This window comes from Mastomys coucha, unplaced genomic scaffold (assembly GCF_008632895.1).
Source record: "Mastomys coucha isolate ucsf_1 unplaced genomic scaffold, UCSF_Mcou_1 pScaffold21, whole genome shotgun sequence".
Classification (NCBI taxonomy): Eukaryota; Metazoa; Chordata; class Mammalia; order Rodentia; family Muridae; genus Mastomys; species Mastomys coucha.
In genome coordinates, this window is record NW_022196904.1 from 31,683,455 (window position 1) to 31,701,762 (window position 18,308).

The following is an 18,308-nucleotide window of genomic DNA, read 5'->3' on the forward strand; positions in this document are numbered from 1 at the left end:
GAGAGAGAGAGAGAGAGAGAGAGAGAGAGAGAGAGGAGAGAAGAGTAGAGTAGAAATATTGATTTTGCCTGGCAAAGGTTTTTGAAAACTCAAAGTCTACCCCTAGTAACAACATCTCCTCCAACCAGGACAGCCCTTGAAATTTATCTCAAAATAGTTCCACTATCTAAAGATTGAGCATTCAGATATATGAACATATGGAAGCTAAGCACATTTAGTCTGCTACACCCATGATGAAGCACACAACATTCCAAAGAAATACTTGATTTTTCTACCATATAAAAAAGCAAAACAGCTTACATATTTCAAAAGTATTTATATACCCAAAAGAAATGTGGACAATTAAATTGGGAAGGGGGTTGTAAGAGAACAACAAAGAGTGAGACTGAATGCTTTGCTTGAAGTTTGTAGCTCTTGTATCAAGTTTGAAGAAGAGGACTTGATAAGTTACTCTTTCTCTGAGATGAATGCTTTTCCAAATTATCACAGCTAATGAACCAGATTCTTACCCTCACCTAATGTCTGTGCCACCCTCCAAGCAGAACCATTGTTCATTGAAACAGTTGGTGAATGACTTTATGGATAGACCATCTTAATACGCACACCATTTCTTAAATGAATGTAACCTGTTCTCTGTGGACTGAGAATAAAGTCACTCACTCAAGTCAAAATAGCTTTGACCATAGCAGGAAGTCTGTATCTAAAAATTGTGCCTACAATTCATTCCTTGGCACAGCAGAACTATCAACTCTCAGCTTAGTTATGATGGAGGTAAAATCCTTTGGTGAAGTGAGGGTCATTGAAGTACAGCCTTATTACAATGAAATTCAATGTCTAAAAATTGTTCTTATTTTGGGCTTGTACCACAGTAAGAGCCAAGATTTTAAGCTCTACTAAATACAAAACAAACAAACAAACAAAAAGATTTTATATATTTATGTTCCTTTAAGAAAATACTAGTAGTGATGTATTATTTTGAAATATATAGTTAATATGTTTGAAGTTATTTAAAATTTATATTGAGAAAAACATATATTTTCAGTATTGCTGTAGACAAGCATCTACATAAGACTTAAATTGATTGTTGTTTTATATCAAACAACTTTTATAATACTCATTTTATTGTTATAATATTTTATAAATTTTAAAGAATATGACAAAAAAGATATTGTAGATATTGAAGGGGGTCTCTGTGAGGGGTTGGGGTACAAAATGGAAACTAGAATGTGATGCAATTCCATTTACTTAAAATATGTTTTTAAATGTTAACAAATTCAGATAAACTGATACCATGTAACTTTTCTCATCATAATGCAATAAAAGTTAAAAAAATTTTAAAAAAATATAAAAAAGCAAAAATCTGGAGTGTATGTAGAAATAGATACTAAAGTTTAAGGTGACAATAGAAGGAAAATAATATTAGACCAGGCTATAATGAATAATGTGGCCTCCTTAATCATTTAATGTTCATGCTTGAGAAACTAGAGCATATATATTGGCTGAAATGTGAATCAGAATGAGACCCATTTTGAACAAAGTAAAGATGCAGTATCTCTTTTCTTAATACAAAGGAAGAGATTCAAAATTATAAGGATGTTCAAGTGGAGGTTTGTCACGTAAGATCTACTGACCTGTAGTAGGAATGGCCAGAGATATATCTTTTACCAGGTTCACCAGTACTTTGCGAAATAACCTGCAAGGGCACCCAGCATTCTTAAAGAACTTTATGACAAATCTTCCCTGTAAGAAAATCATTATGGTTAGAACCACAGACATTCAACTGACTGATCTAAATGAACTGGGAGCACTTTGATCACTGAGTAATGGAAGCCAAAGTAAGTAGTGGGAGTTGACCACCAAAGGCAAATGTGATGATTACTTTCAACTGACAGTTTGAAGTAATCTAGCAACAACTGGAATGAGAGTTTTAATGAGAAACTAAAGTGGAAACTACTGGTCTTTTTGGAAAGTCAGTTATATAAAATGATGTTTTGCTGGAGCACAGAGGTCAAAAGGATGTTTTGCTATAGAAAATCCATGAAAGGACACATGATGTTTAGATGGAATATAAATATGACTGCACAGACCGTGGGAGCTCGAGCATTGATTTGCCTTACTCCTTTCTAGTCTTTATTGACAACACACATGCACTGATTTCTCTTACATTGCATTGCTGAGCTTTACTTGTGGTGACTTCATAGAAAGAAAGTTGCCAAAGATCTTATCACTGGGTTCCTGTGGCCTCTTGGCAAACCTCATAATTTCTTCAGGATTGAACTACCCTTGCTGACTCGTGTGTGTTATCTGCTAAATGGACAGGACTGCAGCTGCTGGTTCATGTCCAGTGTCTACCCTGTAGACTGAACTTTAGTTGTTGATTCATGTGTGGTATTTGCTAGTGGACTGATCTGAGAAACACAGAGATTGGAAATTGCCCCTGAAGAATTATTTCTGAACAGGGTCACTTCCCTAGTATCCTAATAACATTTCTTTTCTACTACCTCTGGTGAGTGGTGGGCTAGAGGGGAGGGTGAACCCTTATTAAAGTAGGTTGAGAAAAATATATGCCTACAAGGAACTGTATAGATTGTCCCATGGGAATACCTACATGAGTTGTCTTAATTATAGTAATTGATGCAGAGAGACCCTGCTTAAAGTAGGTAATACCATTTCCTACATTTGGGTCCTGGCTTACCTAAAAGAGGAGAAAATGAGCTGAGTAGTAAGCATCTATTAGTTTTCTGTTCTTATTTTTGAGCTTTATTTGCTCTTAGTCAATGTGTATGGATGCTTGCTTGCCTTTACATATGTATGTGCACTGTGTGTACTGTGTGGAGACCAGAAGAGGGTGCTGGAGCTCCTGAAACTGGAGTTATAGAAGGTTGGGGAGCATTATATACATACAGGGAATTACTTGAATCTGTGTCCTCTGGAAGAGCAGCCATCTCTTATATCCCAAGCTTCTTTCTATCAGGGTATTTTTACCATCACACCAGAACAAGAACTGAGAAGAGTGAGAGAGGCCCAGTTACTTTAGTGGAAGCTCAGTCAAATGAGTAGTCAGAATGGGTCTAGAGCAAGAGAGTAGAACTAAGATGTTGACTAATTCATCATGATGCTCGTAGAAATGAGATACTTCTTCTTGACCATTTGGATCAAGTGTACAAACCATAAAAATGGAGCCATTGCTCCACATCCCCACATATGAGCCAGTCCACATCGTCTCAGAACTCCCAGCATAAAGGGAAGACTATGTTTCTTGTAGGAAGGACCCTTGTATCAGTACAGACAACCACCTTATTTCTTTTTCCTTCCTTCTCTAAATGCATCTACAGGTTAATATATTAGAGAAAATGAAAATTGAAGGAAGAGAAAGAAACAAAAAAATTAATAAATAATAAATTTTAAGTGGGTAGCAGTTGAAGAGATAACTTGGCAATAAAAAGCACAAACAGCACTTCCAGAAGACCAGAGTTTTGTTCTCAGCATCCATGTAACTCCAGCTCCAAGGGGTGGAGTGGCAACAGCTTGTGGCATCCATGGGCACCTACACTCAAATGCCCCCCCACCCACACACAATAAAGGAAAATATTATAAAAACAATTTCAAAATTTATAAATGATTACTCCAATCATTCTAGACATGGACTCTGAACTGAAATTGTTTCTGACAGATTGGAAACACCCCTTTGCCCTCCTCTTAAAGTGGGGTCTTACAATAGTCAGGTCTTCAGGAAAGACTCTGATCTATCTTACAGTGTGACTCCAGAGTGTCCCCTTAACCCATGTTGTGATTATTTTTCCAACTTCAGAATGCATAATTAGAAAAGAGCCACCCAACAGCTAGCAAAATCCTTCCATTTGTTCTCTGACCTGTAGAGACCATAGTGGGAAAGGAAAAAAAAAAATCATTCAAATTATTTCTGCCTGGGTGAATAGTAAATTGGAAGAAATACTGCATTCCTGAAGGGATTACAGAGATTAGTGCCACCAACAAGAACTTGAAAAATGCAAGAGTGTTGATTCCCATCATGTGCCCATTCAATAATTTTATCTGACCTCTGCAGAAGACAGACGAATCTCACCAAATAACAGTGGATTATCATAAACTTAACCAAGCAGTGACTTCAGTTGTAGCTTCTATATCAGATATGGTTTCATTCCTGGAGCAAATAAACATGTCTCCAAGAGCTCAGCTTGCAGGCTATTGATTTAGTAAATTGTCTTTGCCTTATCCTTGGACACAAGTTCCATTCAGCTAGAAAGGCCAGTAACCCACCTCCACTGTCTCCTTTCAGGGCACATTAACTTTCAACCCCTGTGTCATGATTGTTCCAAGGAATGTTGATTACCTTCCACTGGGCCATGACATTGATGGCCTCATGTCAATCATACTCAGTGGGCACAAAGTGACAGTTACTCTAGATTTACAGGTAAGGCATTTGCATATTAAAGGATCGAAAAGAACTCAGTAAAATTGAAGGGTTTTCTCCTTCAATGAAATGCCTAAGGGTTTAGAGAGGTTTGATATCTTTTTCTTGACAAGGTTTCAATATATAGCCCTAGCTATATCCCACAGCTCACTGTGTAGACCAGGCTGGCCACAGACTCACAAAAATCTGTTTGCTTCTACACCTTAAGTGCTAAGATTAAAAGCATGTGCTCCTATGTCTAATTGTGGCACTGTTTTTTTGTTTTTGTTTTTGTTTTTTTGTTTTTTTCTCCCTAAGGTAAAAGCTATACCTGGTCCATCCTACATCTGACAAAATACTGATAAATACTAAGTGGGTGTCTTTGGATTTTAGAGGAAACATACTTATCATTTGTGTGTCATTCTGATCCACACACTTTTGCTTTGGTTGGATAGGTTTGATTATTGAAGCCCAAGGCCAGAACTCAAGGCCTTGCATAAGTATGTCAGCACTCTACCAAGGAGCTATATTCCTAGGTCTCTTCTGGGATGCAGCTTGCTAAAGTGTCCAGAGTAGCCTTAAACTCACTCTGCCTTCTGTGCAGGTCATGAAATTTCTATTCTTCAGTCCCAGCCCCTAGTGGCTGGAATTACAGGCATGTGTCACCATGCCAAACTAAACCATTACATTGCAGCTGGACTGAAAACTAGAAAAGGCAATCCCAGGCTATTTAGCATACTGCTCAATAATCTAATTCATAAATATGTTGGTGGCACATGTGAACTATGCAAGACGTGGGTAAGCCCTCTTATGTTGATTAAAGTTCATGTCTTTAGACTTTAGAAAATTCCTTGCTATCATTCATAGACAACTGCTCCCTTCTCTAAAAGCCCTCTGCTTGCTAATCAGCCTTAGAGATGGAATACTTGGCCTGCTATCCTGCTGCCTTGTGACCAGAGCAAAGCTTCACAACTTTTATTAACCTACTAACCCATACAGTTGAGCATGTGCAGCAATGTTTAAGCTTCAAATTAGAGTGGTATATGTGTGATTGGTCCCAAGTGGCTCTGAAGGCACAATACATCACAGAGAGTGATGGTTTATGGCCCCAAATTTTCATTTTTGCTGAACTGTCTTTTCTAGTCTGCACCTATGGCCTCATGAGAGTCTCTTTACTGCCAGTGAACGGAGTAAGAGAAGACTCAGAGTTGATCTAAAATGGTTCTATACGATGCACACATACAAATGCAGAATAAAACATCTGTGAGCCTAGAAGGTTGAACTCTGAATGAAGGAAGAAATGCTTCTATCATGAGATATCATGATTCCATTAAACTGAAATTTATGATTGTCACCTAGACACTCTGGGATTACTTGAAGTCTGAATCAGGAGGAAAGAGAAGACTTAAGTGTTGGGATGATTGACCCAGATTGCTGGGGAGAAATTGAACCACTCCCTGACAATGAAAAGTATACCTGAAATATTGGGAGCTTCCTAAGGTATTTGTTAGTAATTATTGTAGACCATGATTAAGATAAATAGAAAAAAAGTAATCCAAGCAGGCCCGAGACTATCTGGGAATAAAGCAAAAAACTATTCACTAAGGTTTTTGCTGAAGGTTTCAGGAATATAGAATACGTGGTAGAAGAAATTAGCCATAAGGACAAGCTCTGATCACATGATCAGTTAGAGAAATGAGAACTACAATAATAATGAGTGGGTTTATTTCTTTCTTACATGGGCATGTTTGTGTGTGTATGCACTGACTTACTCTCAGTGTGCAAATACCTCAGACTTTATATGTGGCATTTAAAATTCAGGCTATTCTAGAGGAAGAATTGGTATTTCATGTGCAGGCAAAATGTATCATTCTAGGTTGAATTAGGGACTTTAATGACTGTCGTTAAAGGTTAATTACCCAGCTAGTTTAAAAAGAGGTCTATACCACTGACTGCTCCTCCAGAGAACCTGGGCTCAGTTCGCAGCACCCACTCAAAGACTAATAATTGTTCCTAACTTCCGGGTCAGTGGATCTAACATCCTCTTCTGGCCTCTGCATGCACTGCCCTAAACAATGCACAGACATATGGGGAGGCAAAAGTCCCATACACATAAAATAAAAATACATCAATCTTTAAAAAAGAAGGAAGAGGAGAAGGAGGAGGAGGAGGAAAGGGAGGAGTGGTCTATTTGTGATAAGCTGAAAAGGGCTGAGCTTTAGTGGTGAACTTTGAATGCCAGTTTGATTGTGCTAAGGATGCCTCTGATGGAGCTGATACCCCTGGTTACTGGGAGAGCCATTGTTTCTGATCATTCCTTATAGTGGTTTCCATGGGCAGTTAGCATTTGAACTAAGGGGGATAGTTTGTCACTGTCAATGTGCTAGACATCATCTTATCTACTTCATGTCCAAATGAGAAAAAAATGGGAAACGGAAATGTGCTTTGTTACTAGTTAAGCCATCATTCCTTTCACCCCTGCTTTTAGACAAGGGGAATCATAGCCCTTTGGCTTTCAGCTAGGATTGTGTCTTCTACCATGGAAGCCTCTGCTTCCCAGGTTTTGGATTAGAACTTCACCCATGGCTTTCCTAAGCCTTCTGCTTACAGGGTAAAGGACTTCAGCTTCGATTATCTTGTGGCAAATCTCTTTTTTTTTTTTTCCTTTTAGATATTTTCTTTATTTACATGTAAATTTCTCCATTCCCCGTTTTCCCTCCAAAAAACAAAGAAACAAACAAAAACAACAAAAACAAACCCCTGTTGCCTCCCACTTCCCCATGCCTGCTACCCCATCCTCTCCCACTTTCTGGCCCTGGCATTCCCCTACACTGGGGCACAGAACCTTCACAGGCAAATCTCTTAAGCTGATCCTGTACCTCAGCTCTCTTATCCCCTACCACGAGTTTTATTTCTCTGGAGAAGTTGGTCTCCTTCTTCAAAACATTATTCAAGTACAATATAATCTCAAACAAAATGTGTGTGATCAGAAGTGCCCTTGGTGTTCATTATTTCCTGGAAAGTCAGAGTTCACTGACAAAGCAAGGGTTCTCAGAAGTCTTGGGATAAAGTCATCTATTGAACTCAATGTTTCCAAATTTGACTTGAAGTCTTTTCAAAAGAGACACTTTGGGAGTTGCTATTCTACAGCCAAGTTTGGCAACAAGACCCACAGGCCAAATGTGACCGGCTGCCTCTTGGCGTAAATAAACTTTGATTGGAACACAGCCATGTCCATTAGTTTATGGGCTGCCTGGAGCTGTTTTTGCACTAAGACACCCAAGCTCAGTTGTTGTCATAGCGAATATATGGCTCAGAAAAGCTAAGACATTTACAACCTGGCCCTCGGCAGGAAAGGTTTACAGACCCCTGCTCCAGGATAACTCCTTCCTGTTCTTAAAATGCAGAGAGACATAGTGGGAGAGTATTGGCAGGAGTTACAGAGCAGATAGAGGCACTGCAGGGACCCCAGAACACCATGTTCCTAGTGCTATGCCCTTCCCAGAACCCCTTTCTATTTGCATGGCCGTGCCTCAGTTCTCCTTCCAGTCCCTGTTCTCTTGGCTCATCAGTGTGAGAGGTAAAACAGCCCCCATCGTCTGGTCTAAGAGGCTTTACCATGCGCCATTACATTACTTGCCTTGCTTCAGATGTGAGGATGCTGCAAGGGAGCCACATCAGCCAAAGTTCTGGCCTGTGTGCATCCCTGTTAAACAAACTATATCTGAACTACCTTGAAGAGAAATTAGAAAAAGTATATTATCTGGTGTTGAGTTCTCTGAGGGCAGAAATACATGAACAAGAGAGTGGTTATGATGAACAAATGAGTTTGTGCTGTTTACTCTCAACTTGACTTAAACTAGAGTCATCTGGGAAGAGCAACCATCAATTGAAAAAGTAGAGGCTCACAGCCATCCATTGGACTGAGCACAGGGTCCCCAATGAAGGAGCTAGAGAAAGGACCCAAGGAGCTGAAGGGTTTGCAGCTCATCAGAATGAACGACAATATGAACTAAAACTAGTACCCTCAGAGATCCCAGGGACTAAACCACCAACCAAAGAGTACACATGATGGGACTCATGGCTCCAGCAGCATAGTATAGCAAGGGATGGCCTAGTCAGTCATCAAGGGCAGGAGAGGCCCTTGGCCCTGTGAAGGTTCTATGCCCCAGTGTAGGGGAATGCCAGGGCCAGGAAGCAGGAGAGGGTAGGTTGGTGAGCAGGGGGAGGGGGGAGGGAAAGGTTGTTTTTTTGTTTTGTTTTTTGTTTTATTTTATTTTTTCTTTTTTTGGAGGGGAAACTGGGAAAGGAGATATCATATGTCATGTAAAGAAAGAAAATCGCTAAGAAAAAAAACGAAAAAGAAGAAAAAAAGAAAAAAAGAAAAAAAAGAAAGACTGCCTCCATTATACTGGCCTGTGGGCAAGTCTTTGAGGAAATTTTCTTGACAAATATTTTATGTTGGAGGGCCCAGCCCACTGTGGATGGTACCTAAAGATAGTCCTGGGTTATATAAGAAAACAAACCATTAGGGCTAGAGAGGTGGCTCAGTAGTTGAAAGCATGTACAACTCTTTGAAAGGACCTGAATTAAATCCTCATATCAGGTGCTTATATTGGATGCATCTAACTAGAGTCCAGGGCATCCAATACCCTCTTCTATTATCTGTGAGCACTGCACAAGTATGCATATACTCACCCATAGACGCACAAAGATATGCAATTCAAATGAAATAAATCTTTTAAAAAGAAAGAGACCAGCCCCCCAACAAAAGAGGCCAATCTGACCAACTTGGCTCCCATCTGGGCCCGGATACAGTACTTTAAGTCAGTTAACTCCAACACCCACTCCATCAATGAGCTTCCTGACCAAGAGGAGATTGGGCTTCTGAACCCAATGTGGGAACATGAAGATGAAAACATGAAGCACGGCTGTAATCAGAGAATTCTCAGAGATGGTCCAGTATTTATCAAGTTTCAGAGACTACAAGCATTGAGCCAGATCAATGACTGGTGGTAATGAGTATTTGCATGTAGAGCTATGTGGGCAACAAAAGTACTGATTGGTGTGCTATAGTTTCACAAATGCCACCACCACTAACAGTTGGAGGGGTGAGAAGAAATGATGCATGAGGCCATATTGATGATGGCTGGGCAATGAATGTAGCCAGTGCTGCTACCTTAGGCCATGTTGATATCTGGTTCTATGATCCTGCTGCTCCTCAGGGTCATGTTATTGTCTGTGGCCTGTGTTACCACCAAAGACCATGAGTGTGTCCATGGTCTGTACTGACACTTGAATCCATGCTGGTGTCTTTGTTGATGTCCAAGTGGATGTTCATGGTCTGTGCACCACATGAGGCCGTGTTGATACTTGTTGACCATGATGTCACTGGGGACCATGCAGATGTGAGTAGTCTGGCTACCACCTGAGGCCATATTGATGTTCATGATCCATGCTGCTACTGGGGACCATGACTGGGTCTGGGGATCTTCTGCAGCCAGAGACCATGTTGATGTCCATGGTCCATGTTACTACTGGAAACTATGTGAATACCCATGGTCTGTGTTTCTGACAGAAATCATGTTGGTGTCTGTGGCTCATACTGCCACTGGATTCCATGCTGGAATCCATGGCATGTGCTGACACCAGAAAACATGTGGAAGTGTGTGATCCGTGTCCCTGCTGACTATACAAGGAAGCAGTGTCTTCAGTGACTGCAGACTCAGTAGAGAAAGAGAGACACAAAACGCTCTGTGACAACTACTTCCACAATCCCTGAAAAGTATAACAACCTAGACAAAGAGCCATTGAAGAGAACTCTTAAAAATGGTGATAAGGATACTGAAGTATAGTTCTTCACAACAGAGTGCTACTGGTAGGGATGGGGATTGGGAAGAATTCACATTCCTTTAAGGGTTGACCACTGAGAGTTTAACCATTCTCCAGTGACTATATGAGCAACACAAATGGACTTGGTTTTTCCCCTTTTTTGGAGGGGGGCATGGGAGTAAGTGGAGGAATCTGGGAGGACTAAAAAGAAAGGGTGATTGGGATGCTTATGTGAAATTCCCAAATAATCAATAAAAAATATGATAAAAAAAGAAAGAGGCCAAGCATGGCAACACATCCCTTCATTCCCAACACTTAGAATGCAAAATAAGGGGGAAATCTCAAGAGTTTGAGGTTAGCCTGATCTACATAGTGAGTTCCAGAATATTCAGGACTATGTAGAAAGTCCCTGTCTCAAAAAGCAAACAAACAACAAAAAACCCTACTAAAACAAACAAACAACAAAATAATAAATAAGTAAATAAATGAATTAATAAAACAAAGAAAGGAAGAATGAGTGAGTGAGATGACCAAGCCATCAGTAGCAATCCAGTAAGTACTGCACCTCCATGGCTTAGGCTTCAGTTTCTGCTTTCATGTTCCTGCCTTGAGTTTCTGCTTTGACTTCCTTCAGTGATAGGTGGTGATAGACAAGTGTAAGACAAATAAGTTCTTTTCTCCCCAAGTTGCTCCTGGTGTTTTGCCACAGCAAAGGGAAGCAAATTAAGACAGACCTGGAAACTAAAGCATAAGGAGCACAGAGGTTGGGCTCCTAAAGGCCTCAGGAGAAGTTTCCTAAGCAGAAAAAAAAAAGGAAAATCAAGAGGCTCAAGGTGGCATTTTACTCTGACTAGAGTCTAGAGGGAAACAGAGAGCTTTTGTGGTAGAGAAGTGGTCAGAAGTCAGACACTAATAGGAAGTCATTGGTCACAATTAAGAATTTTAGACCACATCCCAAGTAAAGTGAAAACAATTCCCAGGATGCCTGTCCTGATTTATGTGCAGATCCTCTTTGGAAATTCTGCTTCCAAAGACTTAGATGTTATAACAAAGGCACATGGCTGGATGTGGCAGATGTGTTAAACACACACATGTGCACACCATAAATGAAGTGACAGATTCCTGTCCCTGAGATTCCCAGGTCAATTCCTGTTTTCATCCATTGCCTTAGTATTAATTACTGTGAGTGCTCTTTTCCACTCCCAACAGTGTCTCAGTTTGAATGATAAATTGTAAGGTCACACTAATTATACCCCTTGCTTCCATGTAATTTAAGCCTTGGCTCATGAGGTCCATTACTCTTGGGTCGATGGCTTATTCTACCTTGAAATATAAATCCCTTACAATTAATAGAAACTGTCACATGTTTATGTCTTGATTCCTCCCCTTGCACTATCTGTCTCCAAGGACAAGATGCAGGTGTTTATCACACATTTACACAAAGAGCATTTCTGATGTTTAACCTGAAATACTACACGGCCTTCAGTCTATCACTGTTCACAAATTATGCCAATGGCCTTCAAAACAATCCTGATGGATGTGTGGAGAGTGACGTCTCTCTTGGGGACAATGAGTGGTCAAGATTTCATAGCCACCGAATGTCAGAAATAGAACTCAAAGTCATTAGGCCTCATTCCCTGATACAGCATCTGGCTGACTTCTCTTCTTGGGCAGGGTACTGGTAACCAGATAAAGGAGAATCGCAGTGACATTCCCTGTGTGCACTTTGAGAATATAAAATGAATAATAATAGCCCTTGGCATAGTAGGTGATTGGGGAGTGGCCAGGGCTGTTGACAGTGAAGAGATTTTTATAGCTATTTCCTAATATATGTCACGTTAGATGTAATATCCTGTAAATTCAGAGCTGACCCATCTCCCTGGAGGCATTCAGAGCTGGCACACAGAGCCAAGACAGTGTTGCATATATCCAAGACCAATCTGTTAGTGATGCTCATAAGAAGGTTCTCTGAACACCAGCCCTCAGGAAGGTGCACACAGAATATCCTGAAGTATTAAGACCATGGTGGGAGCTTGTAAGTCATGACCAGGACTTTATACTACATTCTAAGTAATGTGGGGGAAATTCCAAAGACAATGTATTGGAGGTTCTGGTGTATTTGGACTCTTCTCCAGACATATTTCTAGTTCCAAAGGCCATGATTAGCAGGGACAGGAACATGGAGCTTGCAGATGCTTCTAGAGATGGCTTACCTTGGACATATCGGAGCACTGTCTGCAAAGCTTAATTTTTCAGCTCACATTGGAGATACTTGGGAAATTTGGGAGATGAACAGGAGAAAATGAGTTTCATATACTGTGAAGGGACTTGGATTGGCTCCTTTCAAGCAGAGACTACTGACCATTTTGGGTAGCTACCATGAGGACAGAAACTCAGGCAGGAGTTTAGACTATGTGGGCCATTCTCAGTATCACCTTTGCCATAACTACCACGCACCTAACACAGGCTGCCAGGTATGCTAAACAGAATGAATAAGATACCAAGTTCTAATTTTCCTTCCAGAAAATGCTTCTCCTAGCCTAGGACATCTGCTTTGGTGTATCCTCGTATAAATCAATAATTACTTAGTGAGCAAACTGAATTAAGAAAGCCTGGAAAAATTGCTATTCCAGCCATTTCTGTTCTCAACATGAGCTGTTTATTAATGCCAGTGGGGTGTGAACATATAATCATAGAATCCCTTTTCAATTATTAATTTTTAATTTATGTTTTTTATTAGAGAAATTTTGAATGTCTTAAAATTAAAGACAATTATGTAATCACTCATTTTCATCAATTACAACAATTAACACCTTTTGCCATTCTTTTCTCATTTGCCCTATTATATTTTTAAATGTCTTTTTATAATTTTTTCTTTATGTGCATATGTATGCTGATGTGTGGGGTATATGTGCAGGAGTGCCATTACTCAAGAACACCAGAAGAGACTCAAGAATACCAGAAGAGGGCATCTAGTTCCCTACACCTGGAGTTACAGGTGGCTGATCAGGGAACCAAACTTTGTTCCTCTGCAAAATCAGTATGTACTCTTAAACAGTGAGCTACCTTTTAAGTCTCTACCTTATATATTTTGAAGGCAAATTTACCCACATCATATTGAGAAAGGATGGCAAGACAGAGAAATTATGGAGGCATTAAAAGGAAAAGGAACCCCTGTTCTGGGAGTCTGATCAAAGCCTCTCTACAACTGCTAAGTAAGAATTACAGCAGAAGCAGATGGAAAGGTCACTGACACTGAGGTGAGTCCTTTCCTATATAGACATTTGAAGTTAAAGAAACAATAACCCAATCTTAAGGAATGAATGTCTATGACCTTGAGTATGGCTTCATTCTTTCCCCAGACCTGCCTAAGAATCTCAAATAAAACCATGAGTTTTGTTTACAGACAGAACTTCTTCACATCTCTCTATCCCTGTAGATAAGATTTCTGCTTTATCAGTTCTAATCCTGTCAAGGGCTCCTCATGGGCCAATCAGAGGTAGCTCATTAGCTATCCTTTAACTCATTAACTTCAAACTCCACCAAAATCCTACATATGACTATTATTAAAACAACAACAATAACAAGAAACCACTGAGCTGTGACTCTCTCAAGCAGCCCACATCATGTTCTCCATGTGTCTCACCTTTTTCCTAACCTTCACGGTTAAGCCTATACTGAAATCTCTGTAATTGGATCTCTAATTCTGCTTCACAATCTCAAATTGTTTTCTGTATAAAAGCCACGAATTCTGGCTTAGCCTGAGACTAGAACCCTAAAACTTTGAGAACTCCCTAGGCTGCTGACAGTGGCAGTATAGAGCTCTGTCTTTGTCACTTCACTGATGATAATGTCATTTTACTCACCAATATATTCTGTGCATGGCCCCGTCATCCTTGGTGCATGACACACATAGTGATCGATCCAAAGAGGCCATCAAAGACTTGGATATGCGGTCTCCAGAAATGACCTGGGCTCAGAACTTCAATACTTGCTCTTTATTCATATCCACATCAGAAAGGGCAGGAAGTGCTTTGAGCACTATGAGAACCTGACACTGATGTGGGGGGTATCATGCAGGACTATCTATACTAAGATCACGATCAGGGGAAAGGCTGGGAGCATCTCCTGGGCCACTTGAGTAGCAGCCTTGGAGGAGAATAGCATCAATAATCAAGAAGCTGGTAGCAACTCTAGCTAGCCCTTCTGCCAAACCTGTGTCTGTTCATAGCTTACAGACATCAGTTAAGGCTGACATGTGGATGGCCAGCTGCAGAAAGGATAAAATGCAGCTGCCAAAGAAGCAAGGTACTCCCCATTTCCAGGCAAGAAAGAAAGACAAGCCTTGGAGCAAAAAGAAAACTGTTCAGCTAGTGGTTAAGTCTAATCCTGGGATTCCATCCCTCCCTCCTCATCCTGCCTTCCTAGCTTATGGTTTGGTCCTAGAATTGAAAGCCTCCTTTCTGGTAAGATACATTTCTGCCTGACTGATTTGCCAGTCAACTTGGTTTGGGTTTCAGAGAAGCCAGTTCTGGGAACACTCCATCAGTTCTTCCCCATGTTCAGCTAGAGGAAACAAGAAGAAAGCTAAAAGCTGAGATATGCAAATGAGCACTTGGACTGCCAGACAAGTTAGTTCGTTTTTTTCCCCTGCAGAAAGGCATTCTCCTTTCTGCTCAACTGGTGCAAGAAGAGGAAAGATTTTCTTTTTTTTTTTTCCCCCAGACAACCAACCTCAGGAATATAAGTATCGATGAAAAATGCACTTTTCCATATTCACAATTATTGACTAAATATGAATAATGCTGGCAAAACAAATGACTTGCCCTCCCCTAGGAAAGGAGAAAGGGTACCCCCATATCTAAAAGGGATCTATTTTTATCCCACCTTTCTTCCACATAGAACCAAACTTTAATTAGGTGTAGCATGCTCTCTGGAGGGTACACCATAGTTGTGAAAAAGAAAGTGAGCAGGAGTTTCTTTTATAAGATAGAAAAGAAAAAGCAGTTTAAGTCTGTGGTTTATACATCCAACCCTCTGTTAAGTCCTACAAACAGATGTGAAAAGAAAGTTGTCCAAGTCCTTCTCCTCAGTCCCATAGAGCCCTGGCCTATGAAAGACTTACAGAGTAGCTGTAAGACACAGTTGGAAAGAGTTCAGGGAAGACAGGCTAACACAGCTGATGCATTAGTCAAACTTTTCCACTGCAGTAAATAGATATATGAGAGAAGGAACTTAGAAGACAAAAACATTATGTAGCATAGTTTCAAAAGTTTCAAAAGTTTCAGTCTGTGGTCAGATGGCTGGCTGTACCACTTTTAGGCCTGTGTCGGGGCAGAAATATGACATAGAAGGGTGCACTTGAGGAAGGGCGCTTACCTCAGAACAGTCAGGAAAGAGAGAAAGAGAAGGGTGAGGTGGGATCAAGGCACAAGACATACCTTCAAAGGCATAGCACTAGTAATCAACTTCCTCTAATTTCCTCTAACAAGTCCCCTTCTCCTATTTCCCTGTACCTCCCAACAATGCCTGATGGTTACATCTCCACCAGTAGATTGAATCATTGTTTAGATCACAATCATTGTGCTCCCGCTGAGACAGGATGTAAAGACATGGAAAATAGAGGAAAGGTAGAAAAGGAATGAAGTCATTCACGTGCAAATCTGGCTGAAGCCCCACCTGCTGAATGTCAAGAACTTCTCTGGCTGTTAGAATGGCCAAGTGGTCTGAGGTGACAAACTCAGGTTCAAGAATGCCAAGACAAATGACAAAATTTGCTGTGAGGTTGTTGACACAGAGGTAACTCTTCTTTAGGATAGAGCTGTTTCTGGTAGGAATGTTAAAATAGTCATGAGCCATGCCTAAGGCCAACGATGGCCTCGCTCTTCCCAGCTGTAAACCCACATGTTTCTAGAATTGATACTGCATAGGAGTAGTACAGGAATGGATTCATTCCCTCTGCAGACTTAAAAGTCAGGAGAAGTTTGAAAGTCAAGCAAAGGCAAAGTTTATTCAAGGAAGACAATTTTATTAGACTTTAAAATACAAATCCTGGGGAAGCCAAACTGTAAATCTCAGTTGCTACCCTGAGAAGGAGAATGGAGGAGAGAAGGGGAAAGTCATGTAGTAAGTTAAGCTGGCCTGGAGGGTGGCCACATAGCAGATATCAAGCATGTGGAAAGAGGAGGGATAGGGTTTTAGAGAAAGAGTGAGAAAGCTCAAAATGCCAGAAAAAGATTCTGGCCAACGTTTGAAGGAAAGATGGGGTGGGGAGAAAGAAAAGAAGAAAGAAAGGAAGGAAAGAAGGAAGGAAGGGAGGGAGGGAGGGAGGGAGGGAGGGAGGGAGGCAGGGAGGGAGGGAAGAAGGAAGGAAGGAAGGAAGGAAGGAAGGAAGGAAGGAAGGAAGGAAGGAAGGAAGGAAGGAAGAAAAGACTATTTATAAGGGTTATTTATAAGGACTGCACAAGTGAGCAGGATTCTGGGGGGAAATACATTATCTCATTAAAGGTATAATTATTCCACCTAACACTTTAGTGTGGCTTATGGTAATCCTGACTTCTTGGGGATAATCCATTGGCCAAATGATTGACCAGTTCAACTAGATTAATGAAAGAATCCTGGCTTTAAGGTCCTTCAATAACTCATAATGCTACAAGCATTAGCATGGAGCTATGTCCCTGGCCCTGTCTGCTGCTGACACAAATATTTTCTTCCCCAAAGCCCTTCTGAACATTACATTGGAAATATTTAAGCCCCCTGAAAGCACTCATTTTGTGTCTCACCAACTTTTAAGAAGCAGGCTGGATGCACTGTCTATAGTAAATCCTCACACTCCAAACTTCCTCTCTGTATTGCTTCTCCAGTCTCCATATGTGCATCTCACCTAGACCGCACACCAGAGGACCCTTAAATTCATATGGCTCAGGCAGCAACCATCCCCTCCTATTGCTCCCATCGTCCAGCCACTGATAATCTTGCAATTAAGGGTTATGCTGGAGGAATTGGGTTTGAACGCTTAGATAAGGCCTGCCAGGCCTCAGCACTATCTCCTTTTGTTTTCAATCATCCTGACATAGCAGAGGCAGCAGGGAATGATGTGTATGCTAATGATGCCCACAGAGTGAGGCCAAGATAAGAGCTCTCACCAGAGCCTTGGTTGAGTCTCCCACCACTGCATGTAACTGGGTCACTATTTTTAGTTGAAACTTCTAGTCAAAAATGTCAAATTGGAAATGAATCTGAATTTGGTTGAGAAGGAACTAGGGGAGGGACTTTCTGTCTCATCTCTTAGCAACTCGCCCTGGGAACTAGGAAAGGCCTTTTCTCAGTTAAGGCCACAGATTGCCTACCTAAATAACTGGCATTCTATGATCAAAGACTAGAAATACCCAAGGGGGCAGAGAGCAGGTCCTGTGAAGCCAACAGCTCTGCTGTGAAGTTCTTACCTGCATCTGTCTTCTAAGTTCTATACCAAGGCCCAGTGCCCTTGGTTATTAGATAAGAAAATGGAAATTCCTAGTGGGGTCATCTCTACAGAGTTAGATTCTAAAGCCAGCACATATAGCAAGCACTCCTTTCAGTATGAGCTGTAGAAGAGACACCCACCTTCTTTCCGTCCAAACAACCACTACTCTTCTGCTAGATATCAAAATCACCTTATTGTTCAAGAAAGAATGAAAACACAGCATCTTAGAAGTTTTGTTCTAAAGGGCTAGAGATGTCCCAGCAGCTAAGAATACTGCTTGGTCTTGCAGAGGACCCAGGTCCCAGCACCCATATAGAAGCTCACTGCCATCTGTAACTCCATTTGAAGGCTATTTTTATGCCCTTTTTGGGAACTGCATGCACACGGTACACATGCATACACACAGGCAAATGCTTGTACACACAAAATAATAATCAACCTTTAAGAAGAAAATTGTTTCCTAGATCTGGCTAGATTAGAGCTAGATAGAACACTACTTGCATAGCATAAGTGAAGGCTCAGGATCAATCTCCATACTTCTAGAAAATCAAGAAATAAAAAAAAGCTGTCCTTATGTCCTAAAAGGTATGCTGGACCCAA